Below are 13,392 nucleotides of genomic sequence, written 5' to 3'. Positions count from 1 at the left end.
TTTTATATAAGGGTGGTATTTAGGGAGCAGAACAAAAATATTTTTTTGTAGAAATAGACCTTTATTTTAATTATTATTTAGTAAATATTCTTTAATATTTTAACCTATTTAATGTGAGAGAGAGACATCATATAATAAATAAATCACATTAAATAAATGAAAATAGGTTAAAATATTAAAGAATATTTACTTTTAAAAAAAGTTAAAACACAAAAAAAGACTCAGAAAAAAGGGTCCATTCCCCAAGTGCCTGTGATCCGTAATGAAAGAGTTTATGTACTCCGTATTTATATGAAAGATGCACGAGACTTGCCTTTGCATGTTTGAACTCGGTAAAGTATAAAATCGTGACACTTTCATTTAAACTCACTCAAAAATGTATGATGATTTTTACCGATTATATTTAGTTGTCACTGTTTACAAATAATTTGTTCAATTCTTATATAAAACGTAGTCACATTTGTTTGTGTTTTAGTTTTTGTTTCATAAAGTTGGAATGTACAATTATTAGATAAATATTATTTATTGACTTTATAATAGTAGTAATAATAATTCTAATTTTTAATCTTATAATTCTACTAACTACTGGTGAAATTCGATGCATTTTCATTTATTTTTAATTTTCAATATCCCTTTTCATTTACTTTAACACTTAGGACAGCGGTTAGGACATCCTAGCTAAGATCGTCCTGAGATAGAGTCGATGTGCATGCTGAGACATGTCGTAAGTCGGTCCTAACATTATCCTAATTTATTCATTTTTTATACATTATGCAGAGGCTAACGTGCTATTGTTATCATTAGCAAACATTGTTTCTTTCAATGTAATTCATAAATGACTCATATTAAAAAAAATCATAGAATATCTTTATTACCCAATTGAAAAAAAATATATACATACTTCGACTTGTTACACACACACACACGATAAAGTGAAATTCAAAAGACGAAACTATAATTATAGTCGATTTGCTCGAAAATAAACAAATAAATCTTTTGTAACACGATTTCAGCACTTATATGTCTGTAAAGTTTAAGAACTTTTCAAAAAACTTTTATGATGATTTATTTATAGAAAAATACTTCGGAAAAGATACATGATAAAATAATATGCAAATCAAGATTAGGTTGCCTAAAAATAGACGATTCCTTAATTTACATGAATTTAAAAAAAAAATGGTAGTGCGTATATATGATGTCTTGTCTGAAATATATATATATATACTACTAAAAAAAAGTTAAGCAACACAACTTCTGACTTAAAATAAAGTAAAACAAAATCTCGATTTATCTTTCAACATTTGTGTATTTAAAAGTACTACAGTACCAAATTTCAGACAGCTACACTGTTCGCCAACTTTGAGGGAAGGGGTCATAATGGAAAGTCACACTTTTAACAATTTGTTGCACATGGTCTAGTTAAAAAATGCATACAAAGCGCATAATTGACGAAATGGTGAATCTGATTGCATTTAATTGATTACATATGAACAGATACTAACATGGTAAAGTGTATATATATATATATATATATATATATGCCTCTTTTTAAGCGGCAATTAATTAATGCATATCAAATATATGTCTTACCTTACACTGATTATAATTTCGTCATCTTTTGGAACTCTGGTAGAACATTATTCAACGGATTTTCATGCACAACAAAAATGAAGAAACCATTTAAATACATATAGATATCAAAATTATTTGCAAAGGGAAAAATGTAGTAATGAAATATTATTAGCTCTAAATGTTTAAATATCCCAAGAAAGCTTTATTGACATATGCCAGAAAGAAATAAAATTGCCAAAGAAAATATTCCAAATGGTTATCTCAATGTTGAAAAAGATTTATATCACGAAGTCATCAAGTCACAGACTTTAAAACAATAAATCGAATGTTTATTATATACAAGTGTGGTACAAACACATGATATAATGATAAAAGGAATTTAAAGTTAAACTGACCAGGCATCACATATTGTAACGATAAATAAAATATCAGGAACCCACTTTTCATATCTATAGAAAGTACACTTTTATTTGTGTATGTAAAGGGGTTTTAAAGAATACAATTGAAAAGAAACTGAGTACTTTTCGTGAAATTTTAAAGCAATACAATTTTTTTCTCTTTTTGTATAGAATAAATGAATAGGATTAAATACATGTATGGAAATAGTAAAATAACTAGAGATATAATAATGCATTGCACATATAATTTTATTTCACCCCAAAAGGAGATAGTCCTAGCTCGAATAGTAACTGAAATTGTTAATAAAGTCTAGCGAAAAGTTCCCTGGAAGAAAACAACATAACATATAATATAATGTGAAAACAAAGAAAATCTCGCCTGAAAAATCTTAAGTTGAATTATTAATTGTCAGTGGTAGCTTTCGTGACACTCATGATGGGAATAGCTAAAATTGTTTAAAATAACATTTTTATGATAAATAAAAACAAAAAAACAAATATCCCTTTTCAATTTCCCATTTTTTTTTTTTTTAGAAGATTGAACTGAACGTTCAATTGTGTGTGTAAAGGGTTTTAAGGTATACAATTGAGAAAAAAAAAATCCTAAAATTTTGAAATCATATATATATATATATATATATATATATATATAATATGACTAAATAAATGTAATAACTTGCGATAAAATGTATTCCCCGGAAATTTATTATCCAAAGAAATGTAACCTTTGCTCGAATAGAAACTAAATTCAAGCGAATAGATACCTCGAGTGATTGATGGACAGTTTTTCTTAACGTCCAGTGGCAAGTACTTCATGCATATTCATGGCTAAGAACAGATTAACAATTAATGCACTAAACAGGTTCTGAAAATTGGGTTGATAAAGTGAGTTCATTTCGGATAGGGGCAAAAATTTTACATTTCAACAAGTTATCCTATGAAAAACTCAGGAGTTGTCGCAAGGGTTCTTAAACGGTGAGAAAACATTTTATTCTGTCTAGACGTGGCTCGGTGCTTCATGTTTCCATTCCGACCAGAGGAGGCTCGTATTTAATCATCCGAACAGACAAATGAATGTCCAATGGTTTGAATGCTGGACGGGAAATGTACAATGGATGACTATGTTTCTATACCCAAGTCAACTCCTGGAAGAAAACAATATAATGCGTAATACAATTTGAAGAAGAAGAAAAGGCAGAATTTGAAATTTCGCTCAAGTAATCTAAAGGACTGAAAAGTGTCAGTTTTAGGCTGCGGGATACTGTTGGGATAGATATATAAATATATTATATATATATAATTTTTTCAAAAAGTTGCTTTATTTTCACCAATAGAATAGCCGTTTAAACATTAAATTTAATGTTTGGAAATACGTTCACATTAAATCGTAGTCTGCCGAACTACAGTTTATTTGTTTGATTGCAGTTGTTGATAGTGACAAACATTACATAACTAGCAAGCTTGGTGAAAATTAAATTATCCATTCACTCAAACCTGATGGTTACATTCGTAATTGTCATTTCTTCTCGATTTATGAGACCTGCAAAAAGAAAAATAATTATTTTCATTAAGCATTTATATAAATTTATTCTTCATTTATATATTTACTGCTAAAATAATAAAAAAGCGAAAATATCTTACACAAACAAATGAACAGGTGTAGACTGTACTAGTATTGATGGTCATTAATTTATAATAATATATCGCTTTTATTAGCACGAGCAAATCAAAAGTGTAGATTTATATTGATTGTTTAATGCTCATTATATTTTTCTTAACCCGTTATTTGGAAGCAGAGTATGGCGTACAAAATTTTAATCCTGGTATCTATGATGAGTTTATTTCTAATTATCTGAATGTATTTGAAGTTTTAAAGAGTAGAAAGCTTCGCGAAATACTAAAGAGGATCGGATGAAATATGCAGGTGTTATCCTATCGACAAGAAATAATGAGATCATCTTACAACTCGCTCCCCATAAATAATTCCCCATTACAGATCTTTCGAATAAATCCCTAAATTTGATTACTTGAAAATTCTCGGACACCTTCATCTGAATTAAATAGGATTTTTTTAAGTCCCCCTCTCGAAAACTTTATCCCATTTTAGAATTTTCCGACTATCGAACTTATTCGACTTGGTTCTGGATTCACAAACATGTTTGGTTCTGGATTAACACGTTATATTTATACCATTTACAGACTTGGTTTCGGATTGACATGTTTGGTTCTGGATTAACACGTTAAACAGATGGTTTGTTCTGGATTGTAAAGGCGTTGGTTCTACATTTACATATTTGGTTCTGGATTAACACGTAAAACAGATGGTTTGTTCTGGATTGTAAAGGCGTTGGTTCTAGATTTACATATTTGGTTCTGGATTAACACGTTATATTTATACCATATACAGACTTGGTTCTGGATTGACAAGGTGTTGGTTCTAGATTTACATGTTTGGTTCTGGATTAACACGTTATAGTTATACCATATACAGACTTGGTTCTGGATTGACAAGGTGTTGGTTCTAGATTTACTTGTTTGGTTCTAGATTTACATGTTTGGTTCTGGATTGACACGTTATATTTATACCATATACAGACTTGGTTCTGGATTGACAAGGTGTTGCATAGTTCTAGATTTACATGTTTGGTTCTGGATTGACACGTTATATTTATACCATATACAGACTTGGTTCTGGATTGACAAGGCGTTTGTTCTAGATTTTCATGTTCGGTTCTGGATTGACACGTTATATTTATACCATATACAGACTTGGTTCTGGATTGACAAGGCGTTGGTTCTAGATTTACATGTTTGGTTCTGGATTGACAAGGTGTTGGTTCTAGATTTACATGTTTGGTTCTGAATTAACACGTTATATATATACCATATACAGACTTGATTCTGGATTGACAAGGCGTTGGTTCTGGATTTACTTGTTTGGTTCTGGAATAACACGTTATATTTATACCATATACAGACTTGATTCTGGATTGACAAGTCGTTGGTTCTAGATTTACTTGTTTGGTTCAGGATTAACACGTTATATTTATACCATATACAGACTTGGTTCTGGATTGACAAGGCGTTGGTTCTAGATTTTCATGTTCGGTTCTTGATTGACACGTTATATTTATACCATATACAGACTTGGTTCTGGATTGACAAGGCGTTGGTTCTAGATTTACATGTTTGGTTCTGGATTGACAAGGTGTTGGTTCTAGATTTACATGTTTGGTTCTGAATTAACACGTTATATATATACCATATACAGACTTGATTCTGGATTGACAAGGCGTTGGTTCTGGATTTACTTGTTTGGTTCTGGAATAACACGTTATATTTATACCATATACAGACTTGATTCTGGATTGACAAGTCGTTGGTTCTAGATTTACTTGTTTGGTTCAGGATTAACACGTTATATATATATACCATATACAGACTTGGTTCTGAATTGACAAGGCGTTGGTTCTAGATTTACATGTTTGGTTCTGGATTAACACGTTATATTTATACCATGTACAGACTTGGTTCTGGATTGACAAGGTGTTGGTTCTAGATTTACTTGTTTGGTTCTGGATTTACATGTTTGGTTCTGAATTAACACGTTATATTTATACCATATACAGACTTGGTTCTGGATTGACAAGGTGTTGGTTCTAGATTTACATGTTTGGTTCTGAATTAACACGTTATATTTATACCATATACAGACTTGGTTCTGGATTGACAAGGTGTTGGTTCTAGATTTACGTGTTTGGTTCTGGATTGACACGTTATATTTATACCATATACAGACTTGGTTCTGGATTGACAAGGTGTTGGTTCTAGATTTACATGTTTGGTTCTGGATTAACACGTTATATTTATACCATGTACAGACTTGGTTATAGATTGACAAGGTTTTGGTTCTAGATTTACATGTTTGGTTCTGGATTAACACGTTATATTTATACCATGTACAGACTTGGTTATAGATTGACAAGGTGTTGGTTCTAGATTTACATGTTTGGTTCTGAATTAACACGTTATATTTATACCATGTACAGACTTGATTATAGATTGATAAGGTGTTGGTTCTAGATTTACATGTTTGGTTCTGGATTGACACGTTATATATATACCATATACAGACTTGGTTCTGGATTGACAAGGTGTTGGTTCTAGATTTACATGTTTGGTTCTGGATTGACACGTTATATTTATACCATGTACAGAATTGGTTCTGGATTGACAAGGTGTTGGTTCTAGATTTACATGTTTGGTTCTGGATTGACACGTTATATTTATACCATGTACAGACTTGGTTCTGGATTGACAAGGTGTTGGTTCTAGATTTACATGTTTGATTCTGGATTGACACGTTATATCTATACCATATACAGACTTGATTCTGGATTGACAAGGTGTTGGTTCTAGATTTACATGTTTGGTTCTGGATTAACACGTTATATTTATACCATATACAGACTTGGTTCTGGATTGACAAGGTGTTGGTTCTAGATTTACATGTTTGGTTCTGGATTAACACGTTATATTTATACCATATACAGACTTGGTTCTGGATTGACAAGGTGTTGGTTCTAGATTTACTTGTTTGGTTCTGGATTTACATGATTGGTTCTGAATTAACAAGTTATATCTATACCATATATAGACTTGGTTCTGGATTGACAAGGTGTTGGTTCTAGATTTACATGTTTGGTTCTGAATTAACACGTTATATATATATACCATATACAGACTTGGTTCTGGATTGACAAGGTGTTGGTTCTAGATTTACATGTTTGGTTCTGGATTGACACGTTATATTTATACCATATACAGACTTGGTTATGGATTGACAAGGTGTTGGTTCTAGATTTACATGTTTGGTTCTGGATTAACACGTTATATTTATACCATGTACAGACTTGGTTATAGATTGACAAGGTGTTGGTTCTAGATTTACATGTTTGGTTCTGGATTAACACGTTATATTTATACCATGTACAGACTTGGTTATAGATTGACAAGGTGTTGGTTCTAGATTTACATGTTTGGTTCTGGATTAACACGTTATATTTATACCATGTACAGACTTGATTATAGATTGACAAGGTGTTGGTTCTAGATTTACATGTTTGGTTCTGAATTGACACGTTATATATATACCATATACAGACTTGGTTCTGGATTGACAAGGTGTTAGTTTTGGATTTACATGTTCGGTTCTGGATTAACACGTTATATTTATACCATGTACAGACTTGGTTCTGGATTGACAAGGTGTTGGTTCTAGATTTACTTGTTTGGTTCTGGATTTACATGATTGGTTCTGAATTAACACGTTATATCTATACCATATATAGACTTGGTTCTGGATTGACAAGGTGTTGGTTCTAGATTTACATGTTTGGTTCTGAATTAACACGTTATATATATACCATATACAGACTTGGTTCTGGATTGACAAGGTGTTGGCTCTAGATTTACATGTTTGGTTCTGGATTGACACGTTATATTTATACCATATACAGACTTGGTTATGGATTGACAAGGTGTTGGTTCTAGATTTACATGTTTGGTTCTGGATTAACACGTTATATTTATACCATGTACAGACTTGGTTATAGATTGACAAGGTGTTGGTTCTAGATTTACATGTTTGGTTCTGGATTAACACGTTATATTTATACCATGTACAGACTTGGTTATAGATTGACAAGGTGTTGGTTTTAGATTTACATGTTTGGTTCTGGATTAACACGTTATATTTATACCATATACAGACTTGGTTCTGGATTGACAAGGTGTTGGTTCTAGATTTACATGTTTGGTTCTGGATTGACACGTTATATTTATACCATATACAGACTTGGTTCTGGATTGACAAGGTGTTGGTTCTAGATTTACTTGTTTGGTTCTGGATTTACATGTTTGGTTCTGAATTTACACGTTATATTTATACCATATACAGACTTGGTTCTGGATTGACAAGGTGTTGGTTCTAGATTTACTTGTTTGGTTCTGGATTTACATGATTGGTTCTGAATTAACAAGTTATATCTATACCATATATAGACTTGGTTCTGGATTGACAAGGTGTTGGTTCTAGATTTACTTGTTTGGTTCTGGATTTACATGTTTGGTTCTGAATTAACACGTTATATTTATACCATATACAGACTTGGTTCTGGATTGACAAGGTGTTGGTTCTAGATTTACATGTTTGGTTCTGAATTAACACGTTATATATATACCATATACAGACTTGGTTCTGGATTGACAAGGTGTTGGTTCTAGATTTACATGTTTGGTTCTGGATTGACACGTTATATTTATACCATGTACAGACTTGGTTCTGGATTGACAAGGTGTTGGTTCTAGATTTACATGTTTGGTCCTGGATTGACACGTTATATTTATACCATGTACAGACTTGGTTCTGGATTGACAAGGTGTTGGTTCTAGATTTACATGTTTGGTTCTGGATTGACACGTTATATTTATACCATGTACAGACTTGGTTCTGGATTGACAAGGTGTTGGTTCTAGATTTACATGTTTGGTTCTGGATTGACACGTTATATTTATACCATGTACAGACTTGGTTCTGGATTGACAAGGTGTTGGTTCTAGATTTACATGTTTGGTTCTGGATTGACACGTTATATTTATACCATATACAGACTTGGTTCTGGATTGACAAGGTGTTGGTTCTGGATTTACATGTTTGGTTCTGGATTAACACGTTATATTTATACCATGTACAGACTTGGTTCTGGATTGACAAGGTGTTGGTTCTAGATTTACATGTTTGGTTCCAGATTTATATGTTTGGTTCTGGATTTACATGTTTGGTTCTGGATTGACACGTTATATTTATACCATGTACAGACTTGGTTCTGGATTGACAAGGTGTTGGTTCTAGATTTACATGTTTGGTTCTGGATTGACACGTTATATTTATACCATGTACAGACTTGGTTCTGGATTGACAAGGTGTTGGTTCTAGATTTACATGTTCGGTTCTGGATTGACACGTTATATTTATACCATATACAGACTTGGTTCTGGATTGACAAGGTGTTGGTTCTGGATTTACATGTTTGCTTCTGGATTAACACGTTATATTTATACCATGTACAGACTTGGTTCTGGATTGACAAGGTGTTGGTTCTAGATTTACATGTTTGGTTCCAGATTTACATGTTTGGTTCTGGATTTACATGTTTGGTTCTGGATTGACACGTTATATTTATACCATGTACAGACTTGGTTCTGGATTGACAAGGTGTTGGTTCTAGATTTACATGTTTGGTTCTGGATTGACACGTTATATTTATACCATATACAGACTTGGTTCTGGATTGACAAGGTGTTGGTTCTGGATTTACATGTTTGGTTCTGGATTAACACGTTATATTTATACCATGTACAGACTTGGTTCTGGATTGACAAGGTGTTGGTTCTAGATTTACTTGTTTGGTTCTGGATTTACATGATTGGTTCTGAATTAACAAGTTATATCTATACCATATATAGACTTGGTTCTGGATTGACATGGTGTTGGTTCTAGATTTACATGTTTGGTTCTGAATTAACACGTTATATATATATACCATATACAGACTTGGTTCTGGATTGACAAGGTGTTGGTTCTAGATTTACATGTTTGGTTCTGGATTGACACGTTATATTTATACCATATACAGACTTGGTTATGGATTGACAAGGTGTTGGTTCTAGATTTACATGTTTGGTTCTGGATTAACACGTTATATTTATACCATGTACAGACTTGGTTATAGATTGACAAGGTGTTGGTTCTAGATTTACATGTTTGGTTCTGGATTAACACGTTATATTTATACCATGTACAGACTTGGTTATAGATTGACAAGGTGTTGGTTCTAGATTTACATGTTTGGTTCTGGATTAACACGTTATATTTATACCATGTACAGACTTGATTATAGATTGACAAGGTGTTGGTTCTAGATTTACATGTTTGGTTCTGAATTGACACGTTATATATATACCATATACAGACTTGGTTCTGGATTGACAAGGTGTTAGTTCTGGATTTACATGTTCGGTTCTGGATTAACACGTTATATTTATACCATGTACAGAGTTGGTTCTGGATTGACAAGGTGTTGGTTCTAGATTTACTTGTTTGGTTCTGGATTTACATGATTGGTTCTGAATTAACAAGTTATATCTATACCATATATAGACTTGGTTCTGGATTGACAAGGTGTTGGTTCTAGATTTACATGTTTGGTTCTGAATTAACACGTTATATATATACCATATACAGACTTGGTTCTGGATTGACAAGGTGTTGGTTCTAGATTTACATGTTTGGTTCTGGATTGACACGTTATATTTATACCATATACAGACTTGGTTATGGATTGACAAGGTGTTGGTTCTAGATTTACATGTTTGGTTCTGGATTAACACGTTATATTTATACCATGTACAGACTTGGTTATAGATTGACAAGGTGTTGGTTTTAGATTTACATGTTTGGTTCTGGATTAACACGTTATATTTATACCATGTACAGACTTGGTTATAGATTGACAAGGTGTTGGTTTTAGATTTACATGTTTGGTTCTGGATTAACACGTTATATATATATACCATATACAGACTTGGTTCTGGATTGACAAGGTGTTGGTTCTAGATTTACATGTTTGGTTCTGGATTGACACGTTATATTTATACCATGTACAGACTTGGTTCTGGATTGACAAGGCGTTGGTTCTAGATTTACATGTTTGGTTCTGAATTAACACGTTATATTTATACCATATACAGACTTGGTTATGGATTGACAAGGTGTTGGTTCTAGATTTACATGTTTGGTTCTGGATTGACACGTTATATTTATACCATATACAGACTTGGTTCTGGATTGACAAGGCGTTGGTTCTAGATTTACATGTTTGGTTCTGGATTGACAAGTTGTTGGTTCTGGATTTACATGTTTGGTTCTGGATTAACACGTTATATTTATACCATATACAGACTTGGTTCTGGATTGACAAGGTGTGGGTTCTAGATTTACATGTTTGGTTCTGGATTAACACGTTATATTTATACCATATACAGACTTGGTTATAGATTGACAAGGTGTTGGTTCTAGATTTACATGTTTAGTTCTAGATTAACACGTTATATTTATACCATGTACAGACTTGATTCTGGATTGACAAGGCGTTGGTTCTAGATTGACAAGGTGTTGGTTCTAGATTTACATGTTTGGTTCTGAATTAACACGTTATATTTATACCATATACAGACTTGGTTCTCGATGACAAGGTGTTGGTTTTAGATTTACATGTTTGGTCCTGGATTAACACGTTATATTTATACCATATACAGACTTGGTTATGGATTGACAAGGTGTTGGTTCTAGATTTACATGTTTGGTTCTGGATTGACACGTTATATTTATACCATATACAGACTTGGTTCTGGATTGACAAGGTGTTGGTTCTAGATTTACATGATTGGTTCTGGATTGACACGTTATATTTATACCATATACAGACTTGGTTCTGGATTGACAAGGTGTGTTGGTTCTAGATTTACATGTTTGGTTTTGGATTGACACGTTATATTTATACCATATAAAGACTTGGTTATGGATTGACAAGGTGTTGGTTCTAGATTTACATGTTTGGTTCTGGATCGACACGTTATATTTATACCATATACAGACTTGGTTATGGATTGACAAGGTGTTGGTTCTTGATTTACATGTTTGGTTCTGGATTGACACGTTATATATATATACCATATACAGACTTGGTTCTGGATTGACAAGGTGTTGGTTCTAGATTTACATGTTTGGTTCTAGATTGACACGTTATATTTATACAATATACAGACTTTGTTATGGATTGACAAGGTGTTGGTTCTAGATTTACATGTTTGGTTCTGGATTAACACGTTGTATTTATACCATGTACAGACTTGATTCTGGATTGACAAGGCGTTGGTTCTAGATTTACATGTTTGGCTCTGGATTGACAAGGTGTTGGTTCTAGATTTACTTGTTTGGTTCTGGATTTACATGTTTGGTTCTGAATTAACACGTCATATCTATACCATATACAGACTTGGTTCTGGATTGACAAGGTGTTGGTTCTAGATTTACATGTTTGGTTCTGAATTAACACGTCATATCTATACCATACACAGACTTGGTTCTGGATTGACAAGGTGTTGGTTCTAGATTTACATGTTTGGTTCTGAATTAACACGTCATATCTATACCATATACAGACTTGGTTCTGGATTGACAAGGCGTTGGTTCTAGATTTACATGTTTGGTTCTGGATTAACACGTTATATTTATACCATATACAGACTTGGTTCTGGATTGACAAGGTGTGGGTTCTAGATTTACATGTTTGGTTCTGAATTAACACGTTATATTTATACCATATACAGACTTGGTTCTGGATTGACAAGGTGTGGGTTCTAGATTTACATGTTTGGTTCTGAATTAACACGTTATATTTATACCATATACAGACTTGGTTCTGGATTGACAAGGTGTTGGTTTTAGATTTACATGTTTGGTTCTGGATTAACACGTTATATTTATACCATATACAGACTTGGTTCTGGATTGACAAGGTGTTGGTTCTAGATTTACATGTTTGGTTCTGGATTGACACGTTATATTTATACCATATACAGACTTGGTTCTGGATTGACAAGGTGTGTTGGTTCTAGATTTACATGTTTGGTTTTGGATTGACACGTTATATTTATACCATATACAGACTTGGTTATGGATTGACAAGGTGTTGGTTCTAGATTTACATGTTTGGTTCTGGATTAACACGTTATATTTATACCATATACAGACTTGGTTATGGATTGACAAGGTGTTGGTTCTTGATTTACATGTTTGGTTCTGGATTGACACGTTATATATATACCATATACAGACTTGGTTCTGGATTGACAAGGTGTTGGTTCTAGATTGACATGTTTGGTTCTAGATTTACATGTTTGGTTCTGGATTGACACGTTATATTTATACCATATACAGACTTGGTTATGGATTGACAAGGTGTTGGTTCTAGATTTACATGTTTGGTTCTGGATTAACACGTTGTATTTATACCATGTACCGACTTGATTCTGGATTGACAAGGCGTTGGTTCTAGATTTACATGTTTGGTTCTGGATTGACAAGGTGTTGGTTCTAGATTTACTTGTTTGGTTCTGGATTTACATGTTTGGTTCTGAATTAACACGTCATATCTATACCATATACAGACTTGGTTCTGGATTGACAAGGTGTTGGTTCTAGATTTACATGTTTGGTTCTGAATTAACACGTCATATCTATACCATATACAGACTTAGTTCTGGATTGACAAGGTGTTGGTTCTAGATTTACATGTTT

The sequence above is a fragment of the Mytilus californianus genome, unplaced genomic scaffold (assembly GCF_021869535.1).
Source record: "Mytilus californianus isolate M0D057914Y unplaced genomic scaffold, xbMytCali1.0.p SCAF_2, whole genome shotgun sequence".
In the NCBI taxonomy this organism is placed as follows: Eukaryota; Metazoa; Mollusca; class Bivalvia; order Mytilida; family Mytilidae; genus Mytilus; species Mytilus californianus.
This window is presented reverse-complemented; position numbering follows the sequence as displayed.